The sequence below is a fragment of the Halichoerus grypus genome, chromosome 6, assembly GCF_964656455.1.
Source record: "Halichoerus grypus chromosome 6, mHalGry1.hap1.1, whole genome shotgun sequence".
In the NCBI taxonomy this organism is placed as follows: Eukaryota; Metazoa; Chordata; class Mammalia; order Carnivora; family Phocidae; genus Halichoerus; species Halichoerus grypus.
In genome coordinates this window covers 20,198,347-20,213,674 of record NC_135717.1, presented here as the reverse complement: position 1 = coordinate 20,213,674, position 15,328 = coordinate 20,198,347, and the positions used below count along the sequence as shown (strand labels likewise).

The 15,328-nt window shown below is 41.6% G+C and overlaps 1 protein-coding gene, 1 long non-coding RNA gene and 1 other non-coding gene across 18 annotated transcripts in view; 2 read left to right on the top strand and 1 right to left on the bottom strand.

The window, feature by feature from the left end:
- LOC144382244 (uncharacterized) overlaps nt 1-15,328 on the top strand; it is a 129,776-nt gene that overhangs the window by 95,705 nt on the left and 18,743 nt on the right. The window lies entirely within an intron of this gene.
- Nucleotides 1-15,328, bottom strand: part of LOC118550307 (uncharacterized) — a 114,090-nt gene that overhangs the window by 91,051 nt on the left and 7,711 nt on the right. For 14 of the 16 annotated variants that reach the window (XR_013448795.1, XR_013448793.1, XR_013448792.1 and 11 more), the window contains one exon: nt 3,666-3,785. The exons of the other annotated variants lie outside the window; for them this stretch is intronic. The gene's annotated coding sequence lies outside the window, so the exon portion shown is untranslated. The remainder of the gene's footprint in view (nt 1-3,665; nt 3,786-15,328) is intronic. 16 annotated transcript variants of the gene reach the window in all.
- On the top strand, nt 1,972-2,105 carry LOC118525402 (small nucleolar RNA SNORA31). The gene has a single exon (XR_004912154.1). It is a non-coding gene; the product is annotated as a small nucleolar RNA SNORA31 (small nucleolar RNA).

The following is a 15,328-nucleotide window of genomic DNA, read 5'->3' as shown; positions in this document are numbered from 1 at the left end:
AAATGAACTATTGGGACTTCATCAAGATAAAAAGCTTTTGCACAGCAAAAGAAACAGTCAACAAAATCAAAAGACAACCGACAGAATCGGAGAAGATATTTGCAAATGACATATCAGATAAAGGGCTAGTATCCAAAATCTATAAAGAAATTCTCAAACTCAACACCCAAAGAACAAATAATCCAGTCAAGAAATGGGCAGAAGACATGAACAGACATTTTTCCAAAGAAGACATCCAAATGGCCAACAGACACATGAAAAAGTGCTCAACATTGCTCAGCATCAGGGAAATCCAAATCAAAACCTCAATGAGATACCCTCACACGACTCAGAATGGCTAAAATTAACAAGTCAGGATAGGACAGATGTTGGCGGGGATGCGGAGAAAGGGGAACCCTCCTACACTGTTAGTGGGAATGCAAGCTCGTGCAACCAGTCTGGAAGACAGTATGGAGGTTCCTCAAAAAGTTGAAAATAGAGCTACCATACGATCCAGCAATTGCACTGCTGGGTATTTACCCCAAAGATACAAATGTAGGGATCCGAAGGCATACGTGCACCCCGATGTTTATAGCAGCAATGTCCACAACAGCCAAACTGTGGGAAGAGCCAAGATGTCCATCGACAGATGAATGGATAAAGAAGATGTGGTATGTATATACAATGGATTATTATGCAGCCATCAAAAGGAATGAGATCTTGCCATTTGCAACGACATGGATGGAACTGGAGGGTGTTATGCTGAGCGAAATAAGTCAATCAGAGAAAGACATGTATCATATGACCTCACTGATATGAGGAATTCTTAATCTCAGGAAACAAACTGAGGGTTGCTGGAGTGGGGGGATGGGAGGGATGGGGTGGCTGGGTGACAGACATTGGGGAGGGTATGAGCTATGGTGAGCGCTGTGAATTGTGCAAGACTGTTGAATCACAGATCCGTACCTCTGAAACAAATAATGCAATATATGTTAAGAAAAAAAAAAAAGAAGATAGCAGGAGGGGAAGGATGAAGGTGGGGAAATTGGAGGGGGAGACGAACCATGAGAGACGATGGACTGTGAAAAACAAACTGAGCGTTCTAGAGGGGAGCGGGGGTGGGAGGACAGGTTAGCCTGGTCATGGATATTAAAGAGGGCACGTTCTGCATGGAGCACTGGGTGTTATGCACAAACAATGAATCATGGAACACTACATCAAAAACCAATGATGTAATGTATGGTGATTAACATAACAATAAAAAATTTAAAAAAGATCCATATGATCCTCTCAATTGATGCAGAAAAAGCACTGAACAAAATGTAGCATCCTTTCTTGTTTAAAACACTCTACAGTGTAGGGATAGAGGGAATATACCTCAATAACATAAAAGCCATCTATGAAAAGCCCACAGCGAATATCACTCTCAATGAGGAAAAACTGAGACCTTTTCCTCTAAGGTCAGGAACATGACACGGATGCCCACTCTCACCACAGTTTTTCAACTAGAGAAGTCCTAGCCTCAGCAATCAGACAACAACAAAAAAGAAATAAAAGGCATCCGACTGAGCAAAGAAGTCGTCAAACTCTCACTCTTTGCAGATGACATGATACTTTATGTGGAAAACCCAAAAGATTCCACCCCAAAATTGCTAGAACTTATACAAGAATTCAGCAGGATATAAAATCAATGCACAGAAATGAGTTGCATTTCTATACACTAACGATGAGACCGAAGAAAGAGAAATGAAGGAATCGATCCCACTTACAAGTGCACCAAAACCCGTAAGATACCTAAGAATAAACCTAACCAAAGAGGTAAAGGATCTGTACTCCAAAAACAACAGAACACTTACGAAAGAAATTGAAGAAGACACAAAGAAATGAAAAAACGTTCCGTGCTCATGGATTGGAAAAACATTGTTAAAATGTCTATGCTACACAGAGTAATCTAACCATTCGATGAAATCCCTATCAAAATACCATCAACTTATGCATCCGTTTGACAGACCTGGAGCAGTTCCTGTCTGCTGCTAAGGTTTCCACTAGAGATGCAAGAAAAAAGTGTCCTTGCGCTTTCTGTCTGTCTCATTATGGCAGTCAAGATTGAATGGGGGAGTACATGGAAAAACCAGAAGAATTTCTGCAACTCAGAAGTAACCTTGTCAACAATGAAATCTTGTTTTACTCCAAAGTATCTGAAATTTGAGTTTATGAGAAGTGTTGCAAAAGGAAAAAAAAAAAAAATACCATCAACTTTTCTCACAGAGTGTAACAAATAATCCTAAAATTGGTATGGAACCAGAAAAGACCCCGCATCGCCAGAGGAATGTTGAAAACGAAAACCAAAGCTAGTGGCATCACAATGCCAGACTTCAAGCTATAGTACAAAGCTGTAATCATCAAGACACTATGGTTCTGGCACAAAAACAGACACATGGATCAATGGAACAGAAGACAGAACCCAGAAATGGACCCTCAACTCTATGGTCAACTAATCTTCGACAAAGCAGGAAAGAATATCCAGTGGAAAAAGGACAGTCTCTTCAATAAATGGTACTGGGAAAACTGGACAGCCACATGTAGAAGAATGAAACTGGACCATTTTCTTGCACCATACACAAAAATAAACTCAAGATGGATGGAAGACCTTACTGTGAGACAGGAATCCATCAAAATACTAGAGGAGAACACAGGCAGGAGGTTCTTCGACCTCAACCACAACAACTTCTTGCTAGATACATCTACAAAAGCAAGAGAAGCAAAAGCAAAAATGAACTATTGCAACTTCATCAAGATAAAAAGCTTCTGCACAGCAAAGGAAAAGGTCAGCAAAACTAGAAAAGGCAACCTACAGAATGGGAGAAGATATTTGCAAATGTCTTATCAGATAAAGGGCTAGGATCCAGGATCTATAAAGAACTTATCAAACTCAACACTCAAAAAACAATTAGTCCAGTCAAGAAATGGGCAGAAGACATGCACAGACATTTCTCCAAAGAACACATACAAATGGCCAAAAACCCATGAAAAACGGCTCCACTTCATTCGGCATCAGGGAAATATAAATCAAAACCACAATGAGATACCACCTCATACCAGTCAGAATGGTTAAAGTTAACAAGAAAGGAAATAACAAATATGGGATGCGGAGAAAGGGGAACCCTCTTACACTGTTGGTGGGAAGGCAAGCTGGTGCAGCCACTCTGCAAAACAGTATGGAGGTTCCTCAAGAAGTTAAAGATAGAGCTACCGTGGGGCGCCTGGGTGGCTCAGTCAGTTGAGCGTCTGCCTTTGGCTCAGGTCACGGTCCCAGGGTCTGGGATCAAGTCCCGCATCGGGTTCCTTTCTCAGTGGGGAGCCTGCTAATCCCTCTGCCTGCTGCTCCCCCTCCTTATTTCTCTCTCTGAGAAATAAATAAAATATTAAAAAAAAAAAAAAAAAAAGATAGAGCTACCCTACAACCCAGCAACTGCACTACTAGGTATTTACCACAAAGATACAAATGTAGTGATCCGAAGGGCCATGTGTACCCCAATGTTCACAGCAGCAATGTCCACAATAGCCAAACTGTGGAAAGAGCTGAGATGTGCAATGACAAATGAATGGATAAAGAAGATGTGATAGATATATATATATATATACAATAGAACATTACCCAGCCAACAGACAAGATGAATACTTACCATTTACATCCACACGGATGGAACTGGTGGGTATTATGCTGAGCGAAATAAGTCAATCCGAGAAAGTCAATTATCAAATGGTTTCACTCATATGTGGAATATAAGAAACAGGGCAGAGGACTGTAGGGGAAGGGAGGGAAAACAGAATGGGAAGTCATCAGCGATGGAGAAAAACCGTTAAGAGACTCTTAACTCTAGCAAACAAACTGAGGGTTGCTGGAGGGGTGGTGGGTGGGGGGATGGAGTAATTCGTGATGGACACTAAGGAGGGCATGTGATATGATGAGCACTGGGTGTTATATGAAACTGACAAACTACTGAACACTACATCTGAATCTAATGATGTACTGTAAGTTGGCTAATTGAATTTACATTAAAAAAAGTAATAAATAAACCAAATGGAGTTGGTCTTCTGTTACACCCTGAAACATCCTAAGTGGTATTCTGAGCGCATTAGTTCATTTCCATTTGCTTGATGAGTAAGCTGAAAGGGGTAGGGGGTGTGTGTGGGGGGAGGGGAGGGTGTGTGTGTGTGTGTGTGTGTATGTGATGTCACCCAGCTGGGTTCTGAGCTCCCAGAAGCAGACAGATAATATATCTTCTCTTCATATCCACTGACAAGGCTTACTGCTGCCTTGACTACAGTAGCTGCTAATCCTGTACAAACACGTCCCCCGCCATGTCCCACGTCCATATTCCCACATCCACAGACACCCATAAGGAAGCACATACCTACTGCTACTCAAGGCAGCAGCTCAACACAGAAACACACCAAGTACTCACTAAGGGACACAATTTGCCACAGCCCAGACTGTCAAGGAAAACTAACCCACAGACTTTTACAAGGGTGAACAGGCTGCGTTGTCTAAAACAGTGCTTTTCAAACAGTGAATTGTGACCCATCCATGTCATAAAATCTATGTAATAGTTTGCAAATCCCCGTCTTAGAAAATGCAGTCAGCTAGAGTAAAATAGAAAAAATCAGTACGCGTTAGGTACTGTAAGAGCTAAACACTGTTTTTGTGAAGTTGTTGAAGTGTGTGTTTGGGGTATAAGTGCCATGAAAAATCTGTTCTCTAAACAAACAAAACAAAATAGACTCTTCAACACAGAAAGCAAACTGATGGTTGCCAGACGGAAAGGAGGGGGAGCGAAATTGGTAAGGGGAATTAAGAGTTACAAGCTTCCACTTATATAAATAACTCACAAAGATGAAAAGTACAACATCCGGAATATAGTCAAATAATATTGTCATAACAACTGTACCGTGACAGATGGTGACTATACTTAATCGTGGTGAGTGCTGAGTAATGAACAAACTTGTGGAATCACTATGTTGCACACCTGAAACTGACATAACATTGTACAGATCAACGATACTTCAATAATGGAAAGAGAAAAAATTGTGTTCTCACTGTTGGTGGTTTGAGGAGCACTGTCCTCAAAGCCTTCATCTAGTGCCATCTAGTGGTAAAAGCCCTATCTGCAGTTGAGAAAGAACCACAGACCAGTGAGAAGAGTCCACAAACATGGATGTCTGGTTGGAAGGGGCCTTCCAAATGACCTGGTCAACCCTGACGTGCAGGGCAAGCACCCTTCAACAACACCGAGCTACTGCCTGAGCACGCCCCACAAAGAAGGCACTCGCTCCCCCGCTGAGCAGCTCTACCTGCTGAAAAGCTGACCAAGCCGCCTTCCTCTAGGAGCTCCTCCCTGTACTTCCGACTGCCCTCTCCTGGATGACAAGGAGCAGCTTCTGTACTCGCCCTCAGTTTAACATTCTTGATCAAGTCAAGCAATACTTGTTGAGTGTCTGCTAAGTGCCAGGCACTGGGGATACAGTGGGGAACCCGGGAAGACACAGAGACAGAGACAAAGAGAAGTAAGAGCTTATGCCAGATGAAGGACAACAGCATGGGGGCAGGAAGCGCCTCGGAATGTTCCAGTAGCAGAAGGTATACAGGGAGGTTGAAGAACAGCAGAGAAACAGGAGAAACCTCAGAGATTTCTGGGCTGTATGTGTTTTAATTCTCTCTGTTTTAGAATTTTCTACACTAACCATATGCCATATTTCATTCTAAGACACCATCAATTGTAAGACTGAAAAAAGAAAAAAGAAACACTGCCAGTTAGTCCAGGTCTTTCTTATTGCTTACAATTCTAATTTTGTGTTTATGAAAAAGCCCTTTCAGACTTTTTGAACAGAACGAAAGGGAAAGGATGAGTGACATGAGTTGGTTAAGTCTTCCCTTTCAGGAGATCTGTGAGTTTCCACACAACATTGACCTTCGAGCCGCCAAGGGCACTGGCGAGGCTGAGTTTCTGAAGAGATCGCCATCATTGGCTCTGAGATTGCTTTCCAAGGTCCCGACCCTCCAGGTGTAGGCTGTGTTCCAGAGTCTTTCTTGATCTCGTCAGAAGGTATCAATGGATGGTTCTGGAATAGCAATCGGGATTTGTGCTCCTTCTTCAAATGGCCCTTAAATGGTACGTGGACTGAAGCAGGCAGGGGCTGCAGGTGCAGCGGTCCAGCCACACCACGAGGAAGACCGAGCACGTCCACATGCACAGATAATGACAACTCCAACATGATGCACAGTGACTGCAGGACACATCAAGAGTGAATCTGGGCGCCTGGGTGGCGCAGTCTGTTGGGCAACCGACTCCTGGCTGAGGCTCAGGTTGTGATCTCAGAGTCTTGAGATGGAGCCCCACGTCTGGCTCCGCACTGGGCGTGCAGCCTGCTTGGGATCTTTCTCTCTCCCCTCCCCTCCCTACCACTATTCACACGTGTTCTCTCTCGCTAAAACTTAAATAAATAGGGGGCACCTGGGTGGCTCAGTCGTTAAGCGTCTGCCTTCGGCTCAGGTCATGATCCCAGCGTCCTGGGATCGAGCCCCGCATCGGTCTCCCTGCTCAGCGGGGAGCCTGCTTCTCCCTCTCCCACTCGCCCTGCTTGTGTTCCTTCTCTGGCTGTTTCCCTCTCTGTCAAATAAATAAATAAAATCTTTAAAAAAAAATGTAGTTTCTAAAACAGCATGTGTCATATGATTCCATTCAGGTAAAATTAAATACATATACCAGGTGTGAGTGCACGCTGAGATTCCTGAAATAAGGTCACCTGTGCATTAATTGTCACTATCTTTGGATGGTATAAAAGATCTGTTTTAAATTCTACTGGTGGCCACAAAAGAGGGCCTAATGAAACAGGAAGACGTCATGTTCCATATTGTAATGATATTAGTTCTCTTTGCGTTATGAATTTAATGCCACCCTAAGAAAGACAACAGAAGTTTGGGAGAACTCGTAAGGTGATAATAAATGTGTTCTAATAACACTAGCTGCCGTGGCACACAAACGTTTCATTTCAGTGGCTAAACGCATTACAAGTGTGGTGGGTTTTGTTGCTGTTGTTTCTTATCACCCCTGAGTGTTCAGCAGGGGGCCGTCTCTGCAGTGATTCACAGACCAGCTGCTTCCATCCTGTGTCCCCACGATTATAAATTTTTGGCTTCCAAGGTGGTCAGAAAAGGAGAACAGGAAAGGTAGACAAGGAGACCCACTTCTTAGCCACATCAAGGGCAACCAGACCTGTATCATTTCCCTCACATCCCATTGGCGAGAATTAGTCACATGGCCACATCTCAGAGGCAAGGGGGACTGGGAAGTGTAGTCTGAGTCTGGCCAGTAGCTTCCCCACCCCCATCTTCCCAACACTGTAGGAAGAGGAAATGAATATTCGGGGGATAGCTAACTAAACTTGCCAGTGAATTTCCTAAAGAAAAGTCCTATGAAAATATCCAGGAGAGAAATAGGAGAAGTAGAGGGAACTGACTCTACCAGGTACCAAATAACAATAATTAAAATAGATTCAACAGTTTCGAAGTAGAGAAGAAATAGAGAAGCCACTGGAACTGAATGAAGAGCCCAGGAATAGCCACAAATATTTTTAGGAATTTCGTTTATGAGAAAAGTGAAGTTTCAAAATCGGTGGGAGTACAAGGAGAGTGGGGACAACGGGTAACCTTTTGGGAAATAAAAGAAAACTAGATCATTATCTCTTTCCTACCAAAAAAAAAATAATAATAATAACTTTCAGAAAGAGCAAAAATTTAGAGGTAAAAAATATAAGGGAATGTGGATTAATTAATTTTTACTATTGAGATGGGAATGACCTTTCTGAGCAGGACACAAAACACATACCATTTACTGAAAATGACTGACAGTTCAACAAGGTTGAACAAGCAATCCAAAGGAAAAAGCCTTTCCAACAAATTATGCTGAAGTAATTGGACATCCACAGGCAAAATAAATAAATAAGTAATAAATAAATAAATACATAAATAAATAAATAAATAAATAAAAGGAACCTCAGCCAAAGTCTTGCATTCAATGCCACTCTAAAAAAAAGAAAAAAGAGAAAAAAAGATCTCACATTTAGAAAAACCTTTTCTCAGTGTTCATTCAATCCACTGTTGCCCTGAAATTTTCATGATGTTCACATACCACCTGCTCCATTTAATATTCCTTATTTTATATTTTTTAAAAGATTTATTTATTTCAGAGAGAGAAAGTGAGGGAGAGAGCCCAAGCAGGGGCAGTGGCAGAGGGAGACGGAAAGGGAGAAGCAGGCTCCCTGCTGAGCAGGGACCCCGAGATCATGACCCGAGCCGAAGGCAGACGCTTAACCGACTGAGCCACCCAGACACCCCTTAATATTCCTTTAAATCAACTCACTTCTTTTTAGTACCCAGGTCTGACATGTTAAAGAGCGTCTGGGTGGCTCAGTCATTAAGCGTCTGCCTTTGGCTCGGGTCATGATCTCGGGGTCCTGGGATGGAGCCCCGCATCAGGCTCCACGCTCAGTGCAGACTCTATTTGGCTCTCTCCCCCTGCCCCCCTCCACTCTCTCTCTCTCTCAAATAAATAAATAAAATCTTAAAACAAAAAACAACACTGGGCCTCAATTAACTAAGACTCATAGGCTATCATTTCCTCCCAAAGGAAGCTACTAGTATTGCTTTCTGGTTTCATCTAATTGCCAGTTACTTCACAAGGATCAATAGGATCTAAAATCTACTGTCTCTACTGCAAGTAGTCCCTGAACACTGGGCAAGACATGAATGGAAAAGAAACCAACATTCACCAGAGGGTGAATAAGGAGGAGAAGCCAATCAGAAATATCCCATGGTACAATGTCTCATATCTGACTTAAACAAACAAACAAACAAACAAAAAAACAGTTAATAAAGAATAGAATAATAAGATACCATAGATCTGAATAATGTTAAAGTACTTTTGGAAAAAATGAAACATTTAGGAACATGTATTCTGAATATTTTCTCCCAGTCTGTCTTGCCTGTTCATTTTCTTAGTGTACCTATTTTTCCTTTCTAATTAGAGCTTTCTGTGTTCTGTATACAAAACATTTGTCTACCTCAAGGTTGTCAAGATATTTTCCCATGTTTTCATACAAAAGTTTTATGGTTCTAGTTTTTTTCTTTTTTAAGATTTATTTATTTGAGAGAGAGCGCGCCCAGGGGGAGCAGTAGAGGGAAAGAATCTCAAGCTGACTCCTCGCTTAGCGTGGAGCCTGACACAGGGCTTCACAGGGAGCTCAATCTCATGACCCTGAGATCATGACCTCAGCCAAAATCAAGAGTTGGACTCAAGCGACTGAGCCTCCCAGGCGCCCCTGGTTCTAGCTTTCATATTTAGGTTTATGATCCATCCCAAATTAATGTCTATATGTCAGAATGAGGGAGGGGTCAAGGTCCATTTTCTTTCCGCCTGAATGTCCAGGTCACACAGAATTATTCATTAAAAAGACTTCCCTTTCCACCACTGAACTGACTTGACGCTCTAGGAAAAAATCAATCGACAGTTCTTGTGTTTGGTCTATTTTTTGGACTCTCTGTTCTGTTCATTGATCTATCTTTATGGCAAAGACTTGGATTACTGTGGCTTTGCTATAAGTCTTAAAATTAAGCAAGAATAAGCAGTGTAAGTTCATCCACTGTGTTCTTCTTTTGAAGACTTTTTTGGCTATTCCAGACCCTTTGCATTTCCATATACATTTTAGAATCAACTTGTTCATTTCTTCTAAAAAACATGGCTAGGATTTAACTGGGATTGCATTGTTTGCATGAATCAAGGCGTGGAGAACAGAAATCTCCATGACATCAAATCTTCCCCAACGCATGAACAAAACAGATCTCCCATTTATTTCAGTCTTCTTGAATTCCTCTCAACAAGGTTTTTTACTTTTCTGTGTAAAGGTGTTTCATGTCTTTCATGAGACTTAGTCCTAGCCAGTATGGGGTTTTTTTGTTGTTGTTGTTTTTGTTTTGTAAGTAGGCTCCACACCCAGCATGGAGCCCAATGCAGGGCTTGAACTCACAACCCTGAGTTTAAGACCTGAGCTGAGATCAAAAGACAGATGATTCATCAACTGAGCCACCCAGTCACCCCAACTAGTTTACATTTTTTGATGCTACTGTAGGTATTTAAAATTTTTATTTTCCTATACATGTATTTTTAAAATACATCTGTAGGACAAAGAATTCCTATTCAGAATATATAATAAACTCCAATAAGTCAAAACCAAAAACAACACTAACAACAAAAATGGGCAAAAGACTTGAACAGACAGTTCACAAAAGTTGTAGGAATGCCGAATAAACACATGAAAAGGTGCCTAAGATCATTTGTGACCAGGGAAATGCAATGTGAAACCATAATGAGATGCTATTTCACCCTCACTGACAACACAGAATGTTAACGAGGATGCTGAACAACTGGAGTGTTACTATATTGCTGGTGGGAGCTGTAAACTGATAAACCACTTTGGAAATTAGTCTAGCAGTTCAATATATCCCTTCCCTGTGACTAAGCAATTCCACTAAGCAATTTCAAGAGAAATTTAAGACTGCTATAAGAATGTTTACTGTAGCCTATTCACAATGACCAAAAAATTGGATACAACAAAATGTCTAATCATCAGATGAACAGATGGACAAATTGTGGTATATGCACACTACATACAAAGGACCAAACTATTTTACGCTCACAAAGACTCTCTCCTTAACCAAACGCTAGCCAGACTCCTCTGAGCCCTCTTCTCAAAGGGGCCTCAACCTTGGCTTATCATATGCAGACTCGCCCAAACACTAACATACTTTCTAACAGCTCAAGACCCCACCCCTAGGGTGACTCCAGTCACCCTTAGTCCCTGCTGAGAAAACTCAAGGCATCTACGGTTTGTTCAGCCAACAATGAAAAGTCTGGCCTCTGTCTCCCAGTGAGTAAATCCACGTGGTTTCACATGGACTAACACCTTTCCCACTTTTTGTAATCTTTTACTTCTCTGACTTTATTCACCTCTGGTGTTACTCCCTCATTGTCTCTTTAATATGCCCTCTGTGGGGTGCCTGGGTGGCTCAGTTGTTAAGCCTCTGCCTTCAGCTCACGTCATGATCCCAGTGTCCTGGGAGCCTGCTTCTCCCTCTCCCACTCCCCCTGCTTCTGTTCCCTCTCTAGCTGTCTCTCTCTGTCAAAAAATAAATAAAATCTTTAAAAAATAAAATACCCTCTGTACAAATCAAGGTTGAGTTTCATTCATGCTGGACTCTTTTCCTGATTGCAATAGTTATTACTGATTAAAATCTGTCCTCACCACTTAAAGTAGGATCTGGCTTTGTGTATCTTTGATAAGTGCACACAACATTGCAAAGAACACACTGAGTGAAAGAAGACAAAAGGATACATATTGCTTGATTCCATTTACACAACGTACAAGAAAAGGCAATTATAATCTATCATAGATTCTGAAATCAGAAAATGACCAGTGGAGGTAAGGAGACTAACAAGAAAGAGATACAAAGGAAACTTCTGGAATTTCAGATACAGTTTATATCTTGTTTTTGGGGGTGGTGCACAGACATACAGTTGGCCCTTGATCAACCCAGGGGTTAGGGGCACTGACCCCTGTGCAGTCAAAAATTTTCATTTCACTTTCTTTTAACTGCCCAAAAACTTCACTGCTAATTGCCTACTGATGACCAGAAGCCTTACCGATAACATAAACAGTTGATTAACATATATTTTCTATGTTAGATGTATTATACATTGTATTCCCTCAATAAAGTACACGAAAGGGGTGCCTGGGTGGCTCAGTCGTTAAGCGTCTGCCTGCGGCTCAGGTCATGGTCCCAGGGTCCTGGCATCGAGCCCCGCATCGGGCTCCCTGCTCGGCGTGAAGCCTGCTTCTCCCTCTCCCTCTCCCCCTGCTTGTGTTCCCTCTCTCGCCTTGTCTCTCTCTCTCTGAAATAAATAAATAAAATCTTCAAAAAAAAGTAAAGTACACTAAAGAACATACTCAGAAAATCATAAAGAAAATATGTTTACAGTACTGACTATATTTATTGAAAAATCTGCATATAAGTGGACCCATGCAATTCAAATCCATCTTGTTCAAGAGTCAACTGTATACATTTTTTTTTTTTAAAGATTTTATTTATTTATTTGACAGAGAGATAGAGAGAGAGCACAAGTAGGCAGAGAGACAGGGAGAAGCAGACTCTCCACTGAGCAGGGAGCCTGACGCGGGGGTCGATCCCAGGACCCTGGGATCATGACCTGAGCCGAAGGCAGCCGCTTAACTGACTGAGCCACCCAGGCGCCCCTGTATACATTTCTTAATGCTCATCAAACTGAACAATAAGACCTGAGCATTTTATTTTACAAATTATCTCCTTTTCTCCCCTGCCGTCCCACCTCTGTCACTTAAGAATACCTGAGATTCTTGTCTTTTTTTCTTTTTTTTAAATAGGCTACACACCCAGCATGGAGCCCAATGTGGGGCTTGAACTCACAACCCTGAGATCGAGATCTGAGCTGAGATCAACAGTCAGAAGTTCAACCTGTCTGAACCACCCAGGCACCCCTACCTGGGGTAATTCTAAAGGGAAAAAAAAAAGATGAGAGATGTAGCTGACCCACAAAGTTCCTCTTTCAATATCCACTTACCCCTGCTTCCATACTAAGAGGGCCCCAATTTTGTTCAAGGTATCAATCTGCCCTGTGAGAAATTCTCCCCTCCCCCATGTCCCTGCAGCTAGGGGTAGGGCCACATGACTACCTCTGGCCAATGACACGTATGCTGAAGTCTACATGGTAGGACTACCTAAAAAGCTATTGCTTTCACAGGCTTAGACACATGCTTTTTGTCAGTGTTCCTTTCTTTTCTTCCTTCCTGGAGTACAGCTGCTCAAATGAACTAAGAAAAGGGGGCTATTCCCTGGTACAAACCTATTCTTACTCTAGAAGCAAGCTATAGGAGCTCTCAATCAATTCACAACTAAGTTATATCGCAAGTCAAAATATTCAGGCATCAAAATGAAAAAAGCAATTCCAACTGGAAGTGAAGAACAATATACCCATGGCTATGTTAAAGTATATATAAGAATTTAGTAGCTAAGTGCTGTTTCAAATCCTTGGGCGATATAGACCATCACTAGATGGTGTAGGGACAAAAACTGCTACCTTATAACATACAAAATAATAAAGATAGATGAATGGTCTAAGCAACAGAAGCCCAAACCATAAAAGTGCTAAAAGAAAAAGTAGTGACTGAAAATGGTCTTTTTAAGCATTATCCGAAGCCACAAGCTATAAAGTTAGACTATGAGATTTGGCACCATAAAGATTCAGAATGAAATGTATCATGAAATGCATGGTACAAGCTAAACCAAAAGACAAACAATAGTTTGAGAGAAAATACTACAACAAGTACACAGGCAAAGGACTACTACCCTACATATAAAAAGTTCCTACAAATCAATAATAAAAATATAAACACCCAAACAAAAAGACAACAACCCAGTAGGAAAATGATAGGGAGCGAGGATTCATGTAAAAAAGTATCAGTGATAGTGACCAACTAAAAATGCTCAGTATTACTAGTGATTATAAAAATATAAATTTAAGGGGCACTTGGGTGGCTCAATCGGTTAAGCATCCGACTCTTGATTTTGGCTCAGGTCATGGTCTTAGGGTTGTGGGATCCAGCCCCAGTCAGGCTCTGCGCTCAGCGGGCAATCTGCTTGAGATTCTCTCTCTCCCTCTCCCTCTGCCCTTCCCCCGTGTTCACTCTCAAATAAATCTTTAAAAATATATTTGTATATGTATAAATATATATAGCTACATATATAAATTTAAATACATATAAATACATATTTAAATTTAAATATAAAACATACATTTATATATATATATATAAATTTAAAACAGGCATTATTTTTCCCCTGCCACTTGACAAAAAATTTAAAAGACTGAGAAATATTCTGTGATTAGCATCTCATTTACCATGGGTGAAAACCAAAAATGACATAACCACTCCTGAGGATCATTTTGCAGCAGTTTGTACCCTGAAATCCATCTTGCTGGAAAACTCAAACACACATGCAAAGATGTTTATCACAGCCCTATCTTAATAGCAAAACCATAGCCACCCAAATAACAAACAGAAGAATCGTCACATAAAGTACAACCACACTGTGGAATACCATTTGGCCATTAAAAAACACATAAAAAATTGTATGCACAGTATATTCAAATTAGGCTGCTTGGGGGAAATGTATTTACTTCTGTCATTTAAAAAGTTAATCCTAAAGGGGCACCTTGCTAGCTCAGTTGGACGACCATGTGACTCTTGATCCGGGTGTTATGAGATTGAGATCCAGCCCCAAGTGAGGTACAGAGATTCCTTAAAACTAAAATCTTAAAAAAAAATTAACCATAAAAGAAAAATAATTAGTATTCTAGATCTGAGACCATTGCTTTTCACAGATACTTTCGAAAATTTAATTTGTTCCCTTTTGGAAAAAATGGGGGGGAGGCAGCGAAAATCTAGTAAAGCCACGATTTATTCGACTTTCTTGATGGGCAAATTTGGCAGCTAATTTGTCCTCACCAGAATATTCTCATCCTAAAGTGACATGTCTTCTCTGGGGAGGGAAAGCAGCAGCCCCCACCTTCAGAATATTTGAGATCACAATCTCAGCCCTGGACTCAGCAGAGCTGGGAAGATGCTAGCAGTGCACGGGCAAGGCCTAGGCCCTCCAGAAAATGCTGCCTCTCCCAAGAGGTGACCCTCTGACCTACTTGCAGGTCAAAGGGAACGTTTTTCGATGCGGTTGACATCAGAAAAACTTCTGGAATTCTCACAGTAGAATTTCAGTCTTACAGCCCCTGGCCTGGTTTCTAAAACACACAGACCACTCAAAACCAGTGAGAAAGAACATGGGAATCTGGAGACCTCATCAGGAAATAGAGCCTTGAGCATCTACATTCAGTTCCTCATCACTCTGCCAGCTCAGAAATACTTACTAGGGGTCTACAAGGCACATGGCACTGAGACACACATGGTCCCTCTCGGCACCATTATTCCCACGGGGGAGACAAACATTAAACGAGATGTCTGCATTGCAATGGGACTGACTGCCACAAAGGAGATGCACAGAGAACAGGTAACGGGCTGGACCTTGTCGCAGGTGTCAGGGGCCTCTGGAGGGAGCCGTATCTCACATGAGCCAGAAGGTTGGGCACCTTCTTTTGACTCATTGTCTTCACACACATCCAATCTGTCAGTACATCCCATCAGC